Below are 22,160 nucleotides of genomic sequence, written 5' to 3'. Positions count from 1 at the left end.
AACTTCACTCTCTTATAACTTTCTTAGCTAGAGATATGGATATGAGAAGAAGATTTTCCTAAAAAAAGCTCTAGTTTGTTCTCTCCATCTGAAGCAGCGTCATCATGTTTGGAATACAAAGTGAAGATCCCATATTTACTAACTGTAATGTTACTTGAGACAAGTATATATATATATTTTTTTCATTTTTTGTTTGTGGCATTTCATTTATATATGACATGTACCCACTTTTTTGCACCACCTGATAATTTTCTTCTTTTTCTGTTGCATTTTCCTATTTTAAATGTATGTGCATTCATTTCATTTCTGTTATATGTTAGAGTTTAATGAGAAAAAAAGCTAACGTGGTTGATGCTTGTTGAATCAGAGATATAAACATGAAAATTCCACCAATTTTGTATACAATTTTAGTGTGGAAGATTGTGGATCCAGATATTTGATATGCTCACAATTATCATTAATTTGAAAGTTTCCTAGTTAGGACTTTAATTACCAAATGCTACAGAAGTGGAAACAGTTCTGTGAATGTAGAATTTTTGTCAACAGTCATTTACAAAGAACATGCACATCTAATACTGACATGTGATTTACTTGGGTATGATGGTTTATAAAAGTGATGAATGAAAACTGTAATAGCTTATAAACATATTGTTAGCAATACTTATAGCTGGAATCAGTCTTTCAGACTGAAGACATTAACAATGGACACAGATGTATTCAATTTAAGGATGAATATACTGAATAACAAATTTGAGATGAGGAGTTCACCCAGACAATGTAATCAGGTTGGTGACAGGGAGGCCATGCAATATTTTATCATAAATAAGTATCATCTTGTCATGACATTTTTCTTTAGATAGTAATCAGACTAAAAGTGTTGTGCACAAAAACTAGCATATTTAATCCTGATATTTTTGATAAGGTGGAAGCAGATAATTTCTTTAATAATAATAAAGCAAGAAATATAAAGAACTATGCAATTTAGTACACAGTAGGTCTAGTAAAGGGTAAACCAGCACCTATAAAAGTTTTTGTCTAAATACAGACAGCTTGCTTCTTTTACATGCATTTCAACTTTTATTATTTATGCCACTCTACGTATATCATGTGAAGTGCCTTATATTGGGGAAACAAAACTGTTTTAAAAGCAGAGGTACGGTATTTCAGTAAAATGTAAGGTTAGTAATTTGTTCAAACATACATTGCCTTGCAATAGTTATAAGAATATTTTATATGTTTTATACTACAATAATAATCTTTTAATAGTGGCGATATTAATTTTAGATTATAGAGAATTTTGATGGCAAATTATACAGTATTTGATGCATGTACCCCTTCACATCTTAATGTCAATGTTTATTTTAAATGTCACCTAAAAATTAGATAGAAATTGACTACATGAGTTTTTCTTGTGGGATGTTGATCATGTAACTTTATGATTACTTCTAAGCAGAAGAATGTTCATTTGAAAATTTTCTGATGATGTCTCATGCTTTCTGTTTTGAGTCTGCTGTACATATGCCATGCATGGGATCCTGGAATTCATCTCAGAAAATGTGAAAAAGATAAGCTTGCTAGGTACTCCTAAATGCAGTTAAAATTTAGTGTTTACATTAGGGATTGACAGCACAGTGCCAGACAGCAATGAACAGCACTAGAAGCAGGACTAAAACAGCTTTAAAAGCTATGAAACGCTTCACTCTGCCATGCTTTTAATGAAAAGGTGTGCCAGGACAAAGTGTCATTAACACAGTTTAAAGATTTTGGGGTATCTCATTTCTTCCTGTAGTCTGCCAGTGCTAAGTGTTTTACAGCTTTCAAAGACTTTGAAAGCCAGTAAAATGCATCATGCTCCTACATTTTTTCTGTGACTGGTAGCACACAGAGCAGATAAATTTGACACCCACAACCTTTAGTTTTATGAATAATAGATCCTGTCTGTTTAATCTGGTGAAGTTCTATGAAAGGGTTATGGAAGCTATAAATGGTGACCATCCAGTGCATGGAAGGGTTTCGGGACCTGGCGAAGGTCTTTGACACCATTCTCCATGCTGGCATCATACAAAAGCAAAATGGGCTAAAAATCAACCTGTATGTCATAAGATGGATATCAAACTAGATAAAAGACAGAACCCACATACTGTGAGTTGCCAGTGCTTCATCAGAAAGTGTGAAAGTAATCAGCAGTGTTTGTTAGGGCTGAGCACTGGAACCTCTCCTTTAGCTGAACTGAACAGTCAGATTTAATGAAAATGTCATGTTATCCTTCTAAGAATACCACTAAAATCAGAATAAGCTATAGTTTTAGAATTGAAAAATGAGCAGGCTTTATCTGATTGCAACACTTTTAGGATTTTTGGAACTGGCAATCAGAATTAATGATCTAATGCTATACAATGACTATGTTACTCGAATAAATTAATTGTTGTTTGTGAAATTGCTTGCTTAGTCTAAGACATCTAATCAACTAACTGAGCCAACCAAGTATAAATAAAAGGAACTAGAAAGCATTTCAGTCCCAAACAAATTGTTAATCAGGTATAAGAATTTGTAGCCCATATTATTACTTCATATCATTTTTAGATGAGAAGGTGGATAAGATTGTTATTTTAGTAGTAAAAGAATCAGGCAGTGAATATATTAAGACAGGTTTATACTCATTTCGGTTTAACCAGAGGTATAAATATAATATAATATAATATAATATAAGATAATATAATATAATACAATATGATATAGTTACCTATAACCTGAATGAATTTGTGGTCCTCTAACCAATATTGATCAGTAGATAAAGTGACAGTTGAAAACATAGGTATCTTAACACTAGTATGTCTGTCAAGTACAAAAATAACAACTCATAGCCAAAATGCAGTCAGGAGAAGAAGCCAATCTAATATTAATGGTTTATGTAAGATGCCATGGTGTTTGACAGTTGGTACTTGCAAATTTATTTAGGTTAACTTGCATCCTGTTAACACTGCTTTTCTAATATATTCTTCACCAAATGTGAGAGTTGGAGATTTTCTTCTATTGACTTACGTTTTTTTTTTTTTTTTTTTTTTTTTTTTTGCTAGGACATGTAGTAACTACTGTATACTAAGACAGTTTTCGAATGAGAAAGCTAGACTGTCATAAATTATTTAAATAAATATTTTAAGTGTGGTCCATATTGGATAGTCATTTTACCTGGTAGGTTTTTAGGCATGTATTTACATGAAGAATCCTGAGATAAAATTTATCTGAGTGTTTTGAGTCATTGCATCACATAAATGACCTACAGTTACTTGCTACTGTAGTGTTACATAATATCTTGATACTGTTCACTAGACTATGAAATGGCTTAAGATACCATCAAAGTAAATGCATATAAGCTTTATAAATGGCTAAACAACTTCATATTTGATACAACAGACAATGGAAGTTTTCCAGCATATTTTCATAAGTATACCAAAGCAGTTATTTAATAGGCCTTCTTTATTTTATATAGTAATCTTTTTAAATAATTCTGTGTTTATATATAGTTGATATCCCTTAATGAAGAAAAAAACAGACAATCTGCAAAACCTTTACATGAGCATGAGCAAATAGTAACTGAACATGTTACCTATCACTATCATGCCATCCCTATATTAAAAATATAAATGCAAATAACTTCCTAACTAAATTTGTTTTATATACTAGCATACATGCTGGTATTGACATAGAGGTTTATTTTTTTTCATTCATTCACTCATTTTCTATTGTCATGACCAAATTCAGGTCTGCAAGCAATTGATGCAGGGCTTTGCCTCAGTCCTCAGCTGGATAGTAGTTCATCGGAGGTCATACACAGACAGATACACACACTCACGCACGTACGCACGCACACACATGCACACATATGCACACATACACACATGGATCATTTTGAGGATCACCACCCAACTTGTCTTTTCAAATTTTGGAAAAAACAGGAGGCCCTTCTGAAACCCCATGTGGGCATGTAGAGATATTTAGAATCTGGACAGATGCAACTCAAGCTAGGAACCAAGGCAGAGTGCTAACTGTTGAGAAAAATACATTTGTGTTACACGACTGAGGCACTGTATTGATGGTTTGTACCATGTTTTTACAACAAATGCTTACTGCTTTTACAGAAATATCTTACTGAACGTATTCAGAAACAGTTGTATTCTGATCATCTCACAAAGTTGACTGTTTTGATAAATTAATAAGTTGAGATATATGTATGACAATAATTTACAAAAGTAATTTCCATATTAAGTGGGAAAAAATATTTCTATAAATATCATGTGGATACACTTTACTGCGGTGGTGGTGCTGCGGTAGCATTGTCGCCTCACAGCAAGACGTTGTGCCCGTTCTATTCTCAGCTAGAGCGTCTTCTGTGTGGAAACATGCATGAATGGGCGTACCTTCATTGAAGGGTGTGCGTCAGGGCTGGCAAACTCGGCACGTAAAAAATCTACTGCCAATCATTAGCAGACCAGAGTTCCACTGTGGCAACCCCTAACCGGGAAAAGCCGAAAGACACAAACAATCATGTGGATACACTTTATTTAATGAATATATATATATATATATATATATATATATATATATATATATATTCAAATATATATATATATATATATATATATATATATATATATATATATGGCTGAGGTGGTGGTGCTGCAGTAGCGTTGTCGCCTCACAGCAAGACGTTGTCCCGTTCGATTCTCAGCTAGAGCGTCTTCTGTGTGGAGACATGCGTGAATGGGTGTACCTTCATTGAAGGTTGTGCGTCAGGGCTGGCAAACTCGGCACTAAAAAATGTACTGCCAATAATTAGTGGACCGGAGTTCCACTGTGGCGACCCCTAACCGAGAAAAGCCGAAAGACACAAACATGTATATATATATATATATATATATATATATATATATATATATATATATATATATATATATATATATATATATATATATATATATATATATATATATATATATATATATATATATATTACTGATAAAGTGCAAAATAACATGGGATTTAAGAAGCCTATCAATATTGCATATGATCACATGTAAGGGGATTTTAAGATGGGAAATTAGACCCATCCAAGTTGAATGGACATGTGAATACCATATGTTACTGAGGTGAAAAACAATCAAAAATGCACTTATGTTAATCAGTTTACAGAATATGTTATATGGCCCTTTAGGTTCTTGATTTGAGCATCTTATTTTTGAAACATAAGCTGAACATTAGCATGTAGCTTGACCATGTGTGACTCAACTTTCTGTTATATTAACTCCAAATACTCACCTAAATGGCAGACTATTTTTCTCACTCAAATCTGTATTGAGCTGCTCAAGAATGCTTGAAATCATCAATATTAGTTTTGTGTTCATTTTTCACATGGTGAAGAAACAGACTAAAATGCAACTTGTATAAGCAGAATTCCTGTTTGAATGTACACAAGCTCATAGATATTGACCCAGTCTTCGTACACTGGCTTATAATGTATTGTCTAGTTATGGTATTCAGAAATTTGTATCGTTTGCAATAGAAATGATTTTTTGACTTGATTATGGTTTGCAAAATTTCATCATGCTGTTGTCCAAAGTCTCAAATGTGTTTTTTACATAATGAGGCACATTCATCACTTTGTCATCTGAAGTTCAAAATGTATTTCTTTCCATAATGACACCCTTAGCGATGTAGTCATCGGCATGAATAGTAAAATAACCCTTATTTTCTTGTGCTTTTCCTGCTACTTATTTACCTTTGAAATTCTCAGATTTCCTTTCCACAAGCTGCTATTAACCTACGTACTGTGTGCCCTTTGAAGCTGGAAAAGATGATTCGCTGGTCTTCATAAATCATTATGCACTGTTATATAGCTTGAAAGCAATGTATAAATTGCCCGCTATAAAAAAAAAGTGTTGCTGTATGTGTATTTTAGTTTACATTGACAAGAAAAGTTTTGATCTGGAAAGGGGTTTGCTATTCGGTTTTGCTTTTGTGTCTCTGATGACATCATTGCCAGACATCCAAACATGTGGATGAAACAAAATGATGAAGAGTAAAGTTTTGTGATTGTCAGATGTCTACGCGTGTATATATGGAAATGTAATAGGTTTGACAAAAGCCATCATGTACAGTACATCTGATAATTAACTGGTGTGTTCTGTTTCATGGACATGATAGCAGTACAGGAGACTGCCACTCTGTGAGAATGGCTGTTTTAATTAATGACTGAATATAGACCTGTTCTTCGCTATAATATTTTAGGTGGTAAGAACTTCCTGCAAACATAGAAAGACAGACTTTGAAGATAAAGATAGTTTGGTCACCATATCTCATATGCTGATAATTTTCCTATCTTAAAAGCATACTGAAGTTTAGATTTATCCAATAGCTTTAATTTGGATTTTGTTTTATTTCTCTAACTCACTTTTCACCAAGTCTCAGATATTTAAATCCTTTTAGTCAAGTAGGCAGTTGGTGATTTTTTTTTAAACTTGTTTCCCAACATTGGAGATGTTTATATTTGCTTGGAAGATGTAGAAGGTGAAGCCCCTTGCATAAGCGGTTCTTGCTTTTATATGAAAAAGATTTACTGTTCATCCGTTTAACTGAGTGGGTTTAGTTAATTGACTGGAAAGCAATTTGAGAACATAAACTGTATTCAGCTCGTCATTGTTTTTCATCATAGCTATAATAGTTTTTTGCCATATAATCTTGAATACCCTTTGGAAGTTTGATCCTGCATACTCAGTAACATTGTTCTATACAATATGACAGTGAAAAATTGCTTTAACAGATTTTTTGCCAGATAGATCCATACTTAACTTTTCCATTTAGTTTGTGTATACATCTTTCCAGAAGAATTCTATACCTTATTTTAGAATATCATTATGTAACTCAATTCAGTTAGGACATTATTTACCATGCTGGAATTCAAGAAAAACAGTTGCAGCACGATGTTACATTATGCCAAACTGCAAGTATCATGCTGACTCTCAAAATGTAGTTCAAAAAGAAAAAATCCGTTTTCAGAGAGCTGTGCAAAACTGCAAAGAGCCAAAGTGCAGAGTGCTGCCTTTCTCAGTGTTTAATTACCGCTAACAACCTGATGTGGATCCACATAGAAGTGAAATGAAGTAAGGGAGATGCACTCAGGAGGCTCAGTGTAAGTTTGGGACAATACTGTTGTTTGAATGCAGTTGTAGTTACAGCAGAACAATTTCTTACCTTCACAGACTGCATAAAATAACACATATTGCCAAATTGCTAACTAAACTGTGCAGATTTCTATACATTACATTGCACTGTAGAATTTCAATTGTAAATCGGCTTGACCATTTTACCTAATTCATTGCTAAGCACAAGCAGCGTACATTAGACAACAATCTGTTTATCATTTATGAAGAGAAGTGTGATAAATCACTGGCATCCATGTTTACTTTTTTGGTTCTGTTAGCCTTTCTTTATTGAATTCAATTCTTTCCTAGTTTAGCCCCTTGTCTACAAGTTCTGAGATAGTTCTCAGACTCCATGAATGGATGTGTAGGATATGCTTAATTTTCCTGAAGATGGCAAGTTTATTTTCCATCGGACTATACCAGAATTAAAAAATAAAAAAAAATCTGATGATGTACATTGTACCATTGCTCTTGTGAACTCTGTGTTAATACAGAAGTAATAGTGTGATGTAGAATTATAGTAATGGATTATCTTATCTTAGATACTTCCAATTTGTTATTTTTCTTGGAAGTTTTCTGGTACTGCCTCCATGAAATGTGCAGTTCTGTCTTTATTTCCAAAACTAACAATATCTGAAAGCTATGAACCTTTAAAAATCTGAAAATCACTTCAGCTTAGGTAAATGAAGCATTCTGTATTAGAATTACCAGCAGCAAGGTAATTGAAATCAAGGTAAGAGCTAGTGAATACAAGACCAGTAGCTTCTAAAGATAAGGGGGTCTCAGCATGAGTAGTAAACCCATATTGTTTGATGCCTGCAGTTGATACATCTTGATCACAAGTTGACTATGCATTGCATAAAGGGTATAATTCCTTATGAAATCTATAAAGTAACTCTGTGATGGAGTTTTTTTGATAGGATAGGTTCATATTAGACATATTTCTTCTAGTTCATTGACATAAGCTTGACTAGCTTCACCTGCAAGACCATTGAAAGAATCATTATGGACCTTATTAACAAGGACATAGGTAATCTCCAAACTCTGGACTTAACACAGTTCTGATTCATTAAATATCATACCTGTTAAACATGGTTAACTTATTCAAGAAAGTCACCATGGCCTTGGACAAGGGAAAGACAGTACATGCCATCTATCTTGACCCAGCCAAGGCATTTGACACAGTCCCCCACTCGGGTATTATAGAGAAGCTTTCCAAATTGGGAATTAATCTCTACATACCAGATGGATACCCAACTGATTCACCAATAGGACACGTACTGTCAAAGTGGGTGACTTCACCTATAGCAAAAGAACAGTCAACAGTGGAGTACCACAGGATTCTGTGTTGGACCTCTTACTGTTAGAAATGTATTTCTCAGACTTCCAGGCAAACTTGGATGGCCTGTGGCTGCCCGATTTCACTGATAATTGCTAATTGGAAACAATCATTGAGTCCTCCAATGATGTTAATATACTGCAGATAGGGTTAATGCAGACAAATGATTGGTGCCAAAGCCACATATTAAAGCTAAATGCAAAAAATACATTATTATTCCCTTTGGGAAAGCTGACATCCCTGCTAATTACATTATAAACAGCAGTCCCCCACCCCAAGTATATACCCAATTGTATGTGATCTGGGTACTCAGGTTGATAGCAATCTGAACTCTGACCATTACGCATCCACATTAGTAAGGAAATCCTTTTATGTGGCACATCTTATAAACAAAGGCATTGCATCTAGATCTAAGGATTTTAGAATTTCATTATAATTGGCCCTCATTAGACCAGTAATTGAGTACAATGCTTCCTTTTGCATGTACCTCACCAGACACCTGCAGCAATTGGAGAGGCCACAGAGGTTTCTCACCATGAAGTTATAGGGTACACAAAACAAGACTTAAGCGGAAAGACTGAAAGCCATGTCACTGTATTCTGCCTCCTACAGGTTGCTAAGGGGTGACCTGTGCCTGGCCTGCAGGGCAGTCTCTGACCCGGCCCTGATGAAAATGCTACACATTTGTAAATCAAACTGCAGAAGGATCACTCACTTCAGGGCTCTTAACCTAGCCTCTGACATGAACAGATCATGCTAAAGAGATAGATACATCTCCGAGAGACTGCCATTTCTCTGGAACAAGCTTCTAATTCTCTTGAAACAGAGCCCCTTTCTGATCTTCTTCAAATGCAACCTAAATCAATAGATGGGTGACCACAATTTCACTCCTGGAGTGGCACCTATATCCCTACTAGACAGAGGTCAGTATTAACTGCCATAAACCCTTACTTCTCTCACCTAACCACTGACAACTGGGGCAACTTGGGATAAATATGGCTAGACATTAAGGGCTGTAGGGCCATTAGCCCAATAACCCCCTATATGCCTATGAACCTATAAACGTATGACCTACAGCATACATAGAATTGCTTAACAATATGACTGTATATATATATATATATATATATATATATATATATATATATATATATATATATATATATATAGGTATCCCTTTTAAACCTTTGCACTTATTCAGTTGTCAGACTGCAGTTTGCATAGAGTTTGTTCACTTTGTCATAGTTGGACAACTGGGGAAAGCAAATTCTCATACTAAATTTGTAAAAGTGAGGCAGTGAAACTTATACTGCCTAAATTTTTGTTGCAGGGCAAATGTGAGTCGATGTGGCAAATGTGGAAGATGCTGTTATAAAGGAGTGTTTAGTTTACTGTTGTCCTGTTTGTAAGGGAGGGATAACATGTATGCCTGTCACAAAGATCTGTAATGAAAAAAAGGTAGATGCACAGTAAGCAAACATAAGTCACAGATAGACATACCACCTGTGTGGTTAAATAAGATAAGTTAAACAAGCTCTACTTTCAAATACAAAAAAAAAACAATTTGAAAACAAATTTAAAATCCCATTTTCTCAGATGAGGATTGATCCCACTCTTCACCTGCCATGAAGGCTGTCTTCATGCTCTTCTCCTAAATAAGAATCTCTGCTTCCTCTTTATGCAAAAACAGTATTTTCCTTTCCTTTACCTTGACCTGGACTAGACATTCGAAAATGATACATACTTGATCAGTGTTGCTAAATTTACCAAATTAGGCATAAACCAATATGTCACCCAATGGATACCCTGCTGGCTCACTGAAAGTAAACAAGAAGTTAGGATAGGAAAATCCACTTCCACAAATAGATCAGTCACTAGTGGAGTGCCACGAGGAATGGTTCTCGGCTCTCTCGTTTTTGGTACCTATTTCTCTGAAGTCATAGCAAATATCAAGAGACTGGCTGACCTGGTTTGCAGATGACTGCAAACCAGGCATAGTCTTTGAATCCCTAAAAAACACAGATACAGTGCTGCAGACAAACAACTGGTGCCAAAGTCATGGAATAAAACTCAATGCAAGAAAATTCATAATAGTGCCATTTGGATAGACAGACAACCGTAAGCAAATGTAACTTGGTCTTGTGGATGGAAAATTGTAGGTTAACCTGTGGTTTGGCATCTCTGTCCCTATGGATAGGGGCAGCCTGTGAATATTTGATGTGTACAAGCCTATATCTTAACTGTAAAATTTACCTGGGTAGTGACATCTGTCAGCAGTATGGTAATTTTGGGGTAAGCTTGGCTAGTCTTAAAAGGTCTTTTTAGCCTATAGCCCATTAACCACATATGAACCTATACAAGAAAATGGCAAATTATACAGAGAAAAAATATTTTTAGTCAGTAAAACTAACTACAAATGGTACTCTGAGGAGGAAAAGTCTACAGCAGTTACTGTTTTGGAATGAGTCCTTCTTCACTCAAGCATGCCTTCTGAGTCATCAGGTTCCCTGTTCTAATACTATCAAAACAGCACTGTCTCAGCAAATGTCACTCATTGCTATTGTCCTTTGTAGTTGTTTTTTGCAGGGGACAAGCACTCTACAGCCTTGTGGTAAGACCCCCCACTCCCCTTGAACTTATATAAATACCAGCTCTGAGATCACTATATCTCAGAGAAAGGATAATATTCTGAAAAACTGCAACTTCATATAAGTCTCCATTTCTGGTCATTCTGTCTCTCTGTTCCAAGGACTCATACTATTAAAGTGTTATCCGGCTCATCCTTATGATACATGGCCTTACTTATTACCTGAGTAAGTAAGTGCTGTGTAGCAACTAGAGCGGGATGGACATATCATGTACCAAATTTCAAGTATGTTCCCTTAATTTGTGTCTGCCACAAATGGTACAGAAGAAGTCATATGAAAAGTAAAAGACTTATATACAGCAGAATTAATTCATTTTGTTTTTATACTGAGGGATTCATTCTGTACTCCCTGGAATCTACATTTGAGGGCTAGTAATCATGTTTTTACTGCAGCAGAACAATAACTATGTTCAGTGTATATTCGTCCTGGTAGTCCTTCAGAATTGCTATGTGTTACATGTACTACATATACACTTCATCTCACTGATGAAATGACCTCTGGACTAAATATTTCAAGAATGTCAACTTTGTACCAAAAACTTAACTTGATCAGCATTTCTAAGCACTGTAGGGAACATTATTTCTAATTCCATTTGTTTTTCTCATGATAAAACCTTCTTGTCAGGCCTGTTTAGTGCTCTCCTTGCCTTCTTTCAACAGTGGCAGGAACTGAAAAGTGGAAAGAAGAGAAGATAATTCATGAAGGCAGGAGCTGGATAATTAAACGATTAATGGATATTTGAAAAGACAGGCTTACATGCATTTGTAGAAGCAGTATAAGAGGTAAATTCATAGCTGATGAAAGCAACTAATATCAAAATAAAAGTGGATGAAAAAATACAGACTAGATATTGCATTTTCTAAAATACTGTTTAAATAATAAATTGTCAGTACAAATTGATATATGTGTTTTAATCATTTGATCAGTGTCAGGGAGTAATTATCCATTTTTAACTGATTTTAGAGCTTCAACTTTAACGATGTTAAAGTTTAGTATTATACATACGCAGTATGTCTACGTGTACACGTGTATGTGTGTGTGTGTGTATGCATGCATGCATGCATGCACATGTGTAGGTGCCCAAGTGTGCGTACAGATCTAATTTCTTAATGAATAATGACTACCTGGACTACTCAGACAAGTTGTGCAATATTCCATTTCTTCCATTATTTGTTCCTGTACAGGTTCACATTTTTTTCTGTTTTATTCTGTACCATACATGTGTGGAAGATTTTCTTACCATTTAATTTATTTTTCATGCATAAATTCTTTTACAGGTAAACCTTGGCTTTTAATTCTGCTAACATCATCCAGTGAGGTCTTATTTGGCTAACCATTTGAAATATTGGGACCCACTTGAGCAAGTCCCAAAATACAGAGACTGAATGGCTAAAAAATGGACTTACTAATACCATATCCAAGATGGCCATTTCTCTGAATATTCCCTTTTCTCCAAGGTATGGCAATGTTGAAATTGGTATATACAGGTTTGGGGGGTGTGGATACTTGTCCCCACATCAGGAGGTAGAGAGGGGCTTGACCCCTGAAAAAAAGAAGTTTTTAGGAGAAGAGTGATGTTTGAGATTCACTCTTTTCCTGTAGTTTCAATCTTTCATTTTCAGCTTGTCGACACTCAGCATTGTGACTGCCAACATTTAAGTAGGGAGCTCTTGTTTGTCCTCAGCTTCCATTCTTCTTATGTTACTGCTTAATCCTACTGCTGTATCCTCTCTCTTCCCATTTTTATGACTGTGAAACTTTAGGGCCTCTTGCTCAGTTGTTTATTCCTCCCATGTCCCTTGCTGAATGGATGACTGTATCTTTCTTTAATCAAAGAGTTCCTGTCATATTGGGTGTGCTGTGTTATGTCTTATGAGTGATGAGTTATGCATAGCTATACATTGAGTTTCAGATGCACACTTTTATTATAAATTGTAATGGTTTGTCATAGTCTTTACTGGTTTCCTTTACTTCATTCATATCTCTTCTGTATTGCAAATGTGCACTTCATTCAGAGGCCATCTTGAAATGTCAGTAATGAAAGTGGCTAAAAAGTGTGCTTCAGAAAGTTTAAACATATACATATAAAGTAGCATTAATTTTGACAGTATGAATGTATCTGGCTCTAATGAGGTACTACTAACAGCATTTCTAGTATTTCTATGATTTGTGGAAACCACACTGCCCTCTCAAACAGAATACCAGTATTGCCTCACCTGTGATATTTGCTAGGCATGACCTCCTCAGCTTAACACATTGTTATATATAATCCCATAATATAAAAGAGATTCAAGGTGTGTCACAATAATGGCTTTGAATGATATTTTTCTTAGTATTCAAATGCCCAACAAGCAAGCACATGGGTGCAAGTGATCTTCACCATAAAAGCATCTAATTTCTGGCACTTTTACTTTTAACCTAGGTGATAAAAACAAGCATATAATTGTTCTAGGTCCTTACTTTGTACTGTATATTTTCTTGAATATTTTCATAAGATACTTAATATCTAGACAGTTGGGAATACTTCTTGTAAACCAAAATCTGTGAACTCTGACAGTTTGTTGAATGAAAATTAACTTTGGTTATTTATCCTGCTTGTAAACTTTGGATCAGTCTTCCTCTCCATTTAAGAGCTACGTCACGACATGAAACATAAGATGTGTAGGTGTATTTTTGTCATTCCTATGTCCCCTTTTTGAAGAAGGATTTACCTCATCTTTCTCCCTTCCTAGATATGTCATACTACTTTTTATGGATGAGCACTCTGTTTACTTAAGAAGGTACTGTAGTACCCCTCTGGGAGAGGAAATTTTATATATGGTTGTAGTACACTCAGTCAAATACATACCTTATCAACAGAGTTTACTACTGTCTGTTATTATCAAATGGCACTGTTTATTGATGGTTTATCTGTGTTTGTTTTGTTTAGTTGTACTGTTAGAAGGCAAGCACGACCTGCCCAAATGTGAAAGGCTGTCAGAGAACCCAGCCAAACTTAAAAATAATGTCTACAAACTTGGAGATAATGTCGGAAATATAATGTCCACAACAAGTAGTCAAGTCTCAGCTGGATAAAAAGTTGAATTTATTTCGAACCTTATTACAAGACCCGAGAACAGGGTCAAAAACAACACAAAAATTCACACAGGCCCAGGGTTAAGCGCTTTCATCTGATAATCAGATTTCATCAGAACCCCGATCAAAGTGCTCAAGCCCATTTTATACAAAAATTAATTAATTTTGGCACCCAAAATCTTAAAGAAACAGCAAAAAATACCTAAAAACCATGTAAAACACCTAATCCATTATATTTCATTTTGAACAACTATCATACATAGAAATCCATACGTAAAAAGTAAGAAATATATATATATATATATATATATATATATATATAACATTATAAATGTAGTAAATATAATAAATATTATTGATGCTTTTAATATTTAGATGTTGTGAAAATGTAATACTTTATAATTCCTGACAAAAGAGGACATATAAAATTCTCCATTAACAATAAAAACAATGGATGTGAATATGAATAAACAATGTATGTATGTATTATGTGTTTTATATTTTCATAAACAACCCATAAAAAATAATAAAAATATGTGTATCCATTACATATGTAAAAGAATACATTTAATGAATTTAATAAAATAAATTTAATGAATGGATAAATCATCCCATTTCTAAAAAGGGCTTAATACTAATAAATTCATTGATACCTGGAAAGCAAGTGGCATTGGTTCTAATTTGCCATATGGCTTCCCTTCTAGCCAGATTTGCTTTCCAGTTCCCACCACTAGGGACAATTTCAACCCTGTCTATTATAAAAAACTTGAAGGTATGAGTATTGTCATGAAGGGCCGTGTGCCTAGAAAGGGCGTTCTTTTGGTCACCAGTTCTAATTTTATATAAATGTTCATAAATGCGTTTCCTGAGAGACCTCTCGGTCTTCCCTATGTAAAATACAGGGCATTTTGAACAGGTGGCAATATGCACCACACAAGAAGTCTGGCAATTTCCACCTTTGCTCTTAACAAACACCTTGTTAAGGCTTTCCACCCTGACCCCTTGGGTTTCACATATGTAGGAACATTGTCCACAGTGTCCACATTTCTTTGTCATACCAAAAACAAACCTAGGTTTTTTCCTCATCTCAAGTAAGTCCTTGATATTAGGACTAGTTCTATACACAAAGTTAGGTTGTTTACCAAAAACATTAGCACAATCGTTATCTACCATAAATAACCTCCAACACTCAAAAATAATATTTTTTAAATATTGTACATATGGTGAAAAGGTCAAAACACAAACTCTAGACCCGTGAACTAAAGGAGACCCTGAATTTTTCTTAGGAAGGTCACCTTTCCCTAAAATGGAGAATTTTTTTTTACCCCATTCACTTTTAACATATGAAATCACATTATTTAACATATTAATAGGATAGCCCCTGTCTACAAACAAAGATTTAATAAAATCAAGTTCCTGGAACATGGTATCCTTATTGGATGACATACGGGCTATTCTTATACATTGACCTTTGAACACGTTCTTAAAAGTGTATCGAGGGTGGAAGTGTATCGAGGGTGGTCACTGGAAAAGTGAAGACAGTTATTAGAGAAAGTATCTTTCCGATAAACCCGTGAATCAAAACCAGAGGTGGAGTGACTAATGAAGGTATCTAAATATGCTATCCCATTAGAGTCAAAATGATGAGTGAATCTTAAAAAATCAGTTGTTTGATTAATATAATCAATGAACAGTTGTATGTCACTGATGGACCCATTCCATAAAATAAACAAATCATCAAGGTATCTACTATAAAAAGAAATGTTTTGAAAAAATTTACTAGGAAAAAGAAATTGATTTTCCCACTCCATCATCACTAAGTTAGTGAAAATGGGTGCACAAGAGGCACCCATCGCTACACCTTGGATTTGTTTATAAAATTCACCTTGGAATGAGATGAAATTATGATCCAATACCAGGGACATCATGTCCACTAAAACACAAATACGATCCCAAGTAAAATCAGAAATATTTCTTAAACTGTTGGAAAAATATTCCAACCCAGTGTCCCTCGGGATGCAAGAAAACAAATCAACAACGTCAATTGTCAAAAAAATCAAATCATTCCTCCACAGATCAGGAGACAATTTCCCCAAAAAAGACCAAGAATCTTTGATAAGATGAGGGATCCTATCGTATAAGGGCTTGGTCCATCAGTCAATGACAACACCAATAGGGTAACTCTTGGACTTACTGCCGGATACAATAGGTCTAAAAGGAGGGTGGGAAACACATTTGTGAACTTTCGGGATGCCAAAAATGGTGGCTAGAACAGGAAATTCAACCTTAAGAAAATCATGGATGTCTTTAGAAATTCTATTATTTAGCAAATATTCCTCAATTGCAAGGTCAATTTTCTTATATCCGACATTGATTTCATTAAGGGAAACCACAACATAATTTCCAGAATCTAAAACAATTTTAGTCATAGCATTAAGATAGTCCACGTTTCTAAACAAAACAACTCCACCCCCCTTATCCGGTTTTATAACACGAATATCATGATTAGAGAGAAAAAAATCCAAACAGCAACGTTCACCGTGTGAAAGATTGTCTGAACCTTTTTTAGAGGCTAGGTTTGTCTTAATATTATTAATTCTATAAAGGTCATGGCAAACCGTCTTGTCAAAACTTGCTACCTTGGGATGGGAAATAGGAATAAATGTACTCTTTTTAGTTAATTGTAATTCCCTCATAGGAGGTTCAAAAAATAAAGTATTGTCATCTCTAAATTGCATGGCTAAATTCAGATGTCTACAATACAAATTGACGTCCTTAATTGCCTCAGTCAAATTGAAAGTGCCAGTGGGTATAAATTTAGTCCCTTTAGAAAATAATTGGAACATTTCAGGGGTGATAACAATATCAGTATAATTAAAAATATTGAACCCAGAATGGGAAAATATAATGTTTTTAGAACCATCTTTATCATTGATTAGATTAGGTGAAAGATGTTTTGAAAGTCCACCCTTTGTGGAGCCTACCATTTCCTGTTGTTTGACAACAGACGTTGTTTTGGGGCAGGAAAAAATCTTCCCCCCTGAAAATTAGAATCATAGTCTGTATGTCTGTTGGATTGATTAGGTCTAAATGTTCTACCAGTGGCCTTCCTGGCTTGAGGCCATGTATATACCTTATTATTCTCATAGGAATCCAAGTCCCTTGAGATTTTCCTACATTTCCTATAATATATATTTTTAATTCTTTGTTCGGCAGAACCAAATTGCTTGTTATGCAATTCAACCCATTCAGGAAAATGGCTGTCCTGAATAATATCATTGTTTAATTTCTCCACTTCACTAATAAGCTTAGATAATTTCTCATCATTAATTTTGATTAATTGGTTAATGTATTCAAAACCAAAACCATCAAATAATTTATTAAAAATGTTTTTGACACCATCATTATAATCAATTCCCAGGGGTAATTTGAAAAACCGAAGTCCCTTGGGAACGATATTCAAGGATACACATCTAGATAAATATGCATTGTCTAATTTGACACTCGATGTTAAACAGTTTTTTACCAAAATCCAAAATCATATCTCTAATGCCCCCCTTATTATCATCACATGTGTCCGTATCAATCCTTCTATCATGGGTGTGATCCACCCCAAAATCAAAATTGAAGTCCAAAAAATTGTCCAATCTGTCCAATCTGTTAGTATTCACCTCAGAATCAAAACCCTTGTGCGATGTTTTGGATTTAAAAGTATTCGCACCTGTCGGTGAAGAAATAAAGTCTTTGAGACCCGTTGATCTACCAAAATTGTTTGTAAAATTATTTTTTGTCGGCTGACACATACCTGAATACGTTTTTGTGGCCATAGGGCGTTTGGAACGAGCTCCCAACTGGTCGCTTTTGTCTCTGAGTTGGAAAAGGCTAAAATCAAACGTGAAGTCCTGTTCTTCATTTCTATCAACCGGTAAATTGCCAGAATCAACACCCTTACCATTAGGGCATTCCACATGATCAGAGCGCAACAAGCGAATATCACCAGAGATACAATGCTGGCCATTTGGGATGTTAAATTGCCCACTAGACTCAAGGGATGAATTATTCCGAACAAGTTTAGGGCTCAAATTATCACGACAAGCTTCCACACAATGAGTGTGTTTGCTGTTAACGTTACAGGAATTTGTAACGTTTCCTGTAAGTAAGGACCGTTCGACCAATCCAATAAGACGTGCTACCTCATCCTTGAGAGTGGAAATCTCCATCCGGACTGAAGAAATCTCCTCATTGGATGTAATAACTGAAGTTTCACCTCCAGGGCTGGCCATGACAACAACTCCATAAAATAAACGAGCACCAACCAACCAAAGAAGGGAGGCACGACCTGCCCAAAGGTGAAAGGCTGTCAGAGAACCTTGCCAAACTTAAAAATAATGTCCACAAACTTGGAGATAATGTCGGAAATATAATTCATTAAATTTATTTTATTAAATTCATTAAATTTATTCTTTTACATATGTAATGGATACACATATTTTTATTATTTTTTATGGGTTGTTTATGAAAATATAAAACACATAATACATACATACATTTTTTATTCATATTCACATACATTGTTTTTATTGTTCATGGAGAATTTTATATGTCCTCTTTTGTCAGGAATTATAAAGTATTACATTTTTACAACATCTAAATATTAAAAACATCAATAATATTTATTATATTTACTACATTTATAATGTTTTATATATATATATATATATATATATATATATATATATATATATATATATATATATATATATATATATATATATATATATTTCTTACTTTTTACGTATGGATTTCCATGTATGATAGTTGTTCAAAATGAAATATAATGGATTAGGTGTTTTACATGGTTTTTAGGTATTTTTTGCTGTTTCTTTAAGATTTTGGGCGCCAAAATTAATTAATTTTTGTATAAAATGGGCTTGAGCACTTTGATCGGGGTTCTGATGAAGTCTGATTATCAGATGAAAGCGCTTAACCCTGGGCCTGTGTGAATTTTTGTGTTGTTTTTGACCCTGTTCTCGGGTCTTGTAATAAGGTTCGAAATAAATTCAACTTTTTATCCAGCTGAGACTTGACTACTTGTTGTGGACATTATATTTCCGACATTATCTCCAAGTTTGTGGACATTATTTTTAAGTTTGGCTGGGTTCTCTGACAGCCTTTCACCTTTGGGCAGGTCGTGCTTGCCTTCTTTGGTTGGTTGGTGCTCGTTTATTTTACGTAGTTGTACTGTTAGGTAAAGTGTTTTACTAATATAATATGCATGGTTGGGGTTAGGGGCAGTATTAAGGTTAGCACACATGGGTTAGGTGGTCTAGGGGAAGTCCCACTGCCCATTCTTACTCATGTTTGCTAATCCTGCCCCTAACCCCAAATCTAGACATTAACTTATGAAAAAAACTTTCCTTAATAGTACCACTTCACTGGATACTTGAACACACACACACACACACACACACACACACACACACACACACACACACACACACACACACACACACACACACTCTCTCTCTCTCTCTCTCTCCAAATATCCATGTTTTTTTATTTTAAACAAGAAACATCTTTATTAACTTATCGTGTATGACATAAATCATGTTACATTTATGTAAATGAAAATAAACCATAGTGACACAATCTCAGTTGCAAACATTATACATGGGATCATAGGAAGTTACTAGACTAAAGGCCCAAGGGCCCTTAAAGGCCTAGCCAAATTTTTCTCTTGTTCCCATGATCAGCACCTATTGCCCCTGTCCAACAGGGACACAGGTGGAACCACTAGGGTGAATTTACGGCTACCCATTCAATCATCCAGATTGTCTTTGAAGAGGGCCAATGAGATGCACTGTTTGATGTGAAGTGGGAGTCTATTCCAACATTGTGGTAACCTCTGGGAGATAAATCTTTACCTCCAGCAGGTTCTATTGATGTCACATACCAAGTTTAGGTCTTTAGATTGAGTAACCTGTGTGCCATTTGACTTGTGACTATCCAACAGTTCCATTAAAGCGGGGTCAGAGAGTGCCTCATATGCAAGGCAGAGATCGCCTCTGAGTAGTCTGTATGAAACAGAATAAAGTGACAGTGATTTCAGCTGATCCACATAGGATAGCTGCTGAAGACCTTGAATATTCTTTGTGAGGAACCTTTGTGGTCTCTCTAGTTGCTGCAGGTGCTTTGAAAGGTACATATCAAAAGAGATGTTGTACTCAATTATTCACCTAATGAGTGAAGAGTTCAGGTAGATGATAACTTCACTTTTTCTTGAGGCAATGCCCTGACATATGAAGTGAGTCATATAGAATGCCCTTCTTACCATTCTGGAGAAATGGTGATCAAAGGCAAGGCTGCTGTCAACCTGAGTGCCCAGATGTCTCACCACTGAGTGCATACTTAGGGTATTGCCATTGATGTGGTAATTTGCAGGAACATCACTCTTGCCAAAAGGGTTGATAATACATTTGTTTGCACTGAGTTTGAGGCCATGACTTTGGCAACAACCATTTTTTTGCGTAAAACCCTCTCAAAGGATGTTGACATTATTTTGAGATTCTGTGTCCCTACCAAGTTTGCAGTCATCTGTAAACTTTGTCAGCTACAGTCCCTTGGTTTTAGCTCATACTTCGGTGAAATAGATTCCAAATAGTAGAGATCCCAGGACCAATCCCTGTGGAACACCACTGGTAACGGGTCTGCTGTTGGAGGTAGATTCCCCTATTTTGACAGTATGGGTTCTATCAGTGAGCCAGTTTGCAACCCACCTTACGATATAAGGGTTGATGTCTAGCTAACACAAGGGCCAAGTCCTAGCCACTGATAAAGATGACTGCCAGATAAACACTGAAAATCCAAAGCATAAAAATTGGCAGAAACACCACAGCTTCACACAGTAAAAATATTTATTTGTAAAAATGTACCAGATAAGCGCTTTCACATTGTAAAACCAATGCTTCTTCAGATCATAAAGGCACAAAATCACAGCTCTGTTTAAAAACAGTAAGATGTTCAATCAGCTATATTAATTCATCACTTAATTTAACCAATTTCCTCCCTTTCAATACAGGTTTTAAAGAGACACAAGCATTAATACCAGGATGTGTATCAGCCTGTAGCCTCAAGATCCATTTAAGTTCTACTGTTTCAGTATAGTTAGTGAGATCACACACCCCCCCCCCCCCGGTGACCCACATGCACTATTTGTAGTACTCTAAAAACCAACTCATGTCCAACATTTTCTAATATGTTTAGCTAGTGCATTGTTCAAATTGCAAGTCATAATCTCATAAGAATGAGTAAAAATAATTTCAATTTATTCTATCAATTTAAGTAGAACTTAAATGGATCTTGAGGCTACAGAGTGATAAACATCATGGTATTAATGCTTGTGTCTCATTAAAACCTGTATTAAAATGGAGGAAATTAGTTAAATGAAGTGAGGAATTAACATAGCTATTTGAACATCTTTTTAAACTGAGCTGTGATTTTGTGTTTTTATGATCTGAAGAAGCGTTGGTTTTACAACGTGAAAGCACTTATTTGGTCCATTTTTACAAATAAATATTTTTACTGTGTGAAGATGTGGTGTTCCTGACAATTTTTATGCTTTGGTTGATGTCTAGCTGGGAGAGTCAGTGATGCCCAAGTGAGGGATAGTGTCAAATGCCTTAGCCAGGTCTAGGTAGGTTATATACATAGATTTCCCCTTGTTCAGGCCCTCGTGACTGTCTCGAAGAAGTCCACCAGGCTTAACAAGCATTATCTCCCCTTGGCAAATCCTAATTGGATAGAATCTAGTGTTTGGAGATTGCCTACAGTATATCTTAGTTGATAAGGTTCATGATTATTCTCTCCATGGCCTTGCAGATAAGGCTAGTCACACTAATA

General features: G+C 35.2%; 1 protein-coding gene across 5 annotated transcripts in view; it reads left to right on the top strand.

The window, feature by feature from the left end:
- The window catches only part of LOC122805673 (neurexin-2-beta-like), a 1,444,051-nt gene that overhangs the window by 1,089,474 nt on the left and 332,417 nt on the right, over positions 1-22,160 (top strand). The window lies entirely within an intron of this gene.

Source organism: Protopterus annectens, chromosome 6.part1, assembly GCF_019279795.1.
Source record: "Protopterus annectens isolate FY-2018-M chromosome 6.part1, PAN1.0, whole genome shotgun sequence".
NCBI lineage: Eukaryota > Metazoa > Chordata > Ceratodontiformes > Protopteridae > Protopterus > Protopterus annectens.
This window is presented reverse-complemented; position numbering and strand designations above follow the sequence as displayed.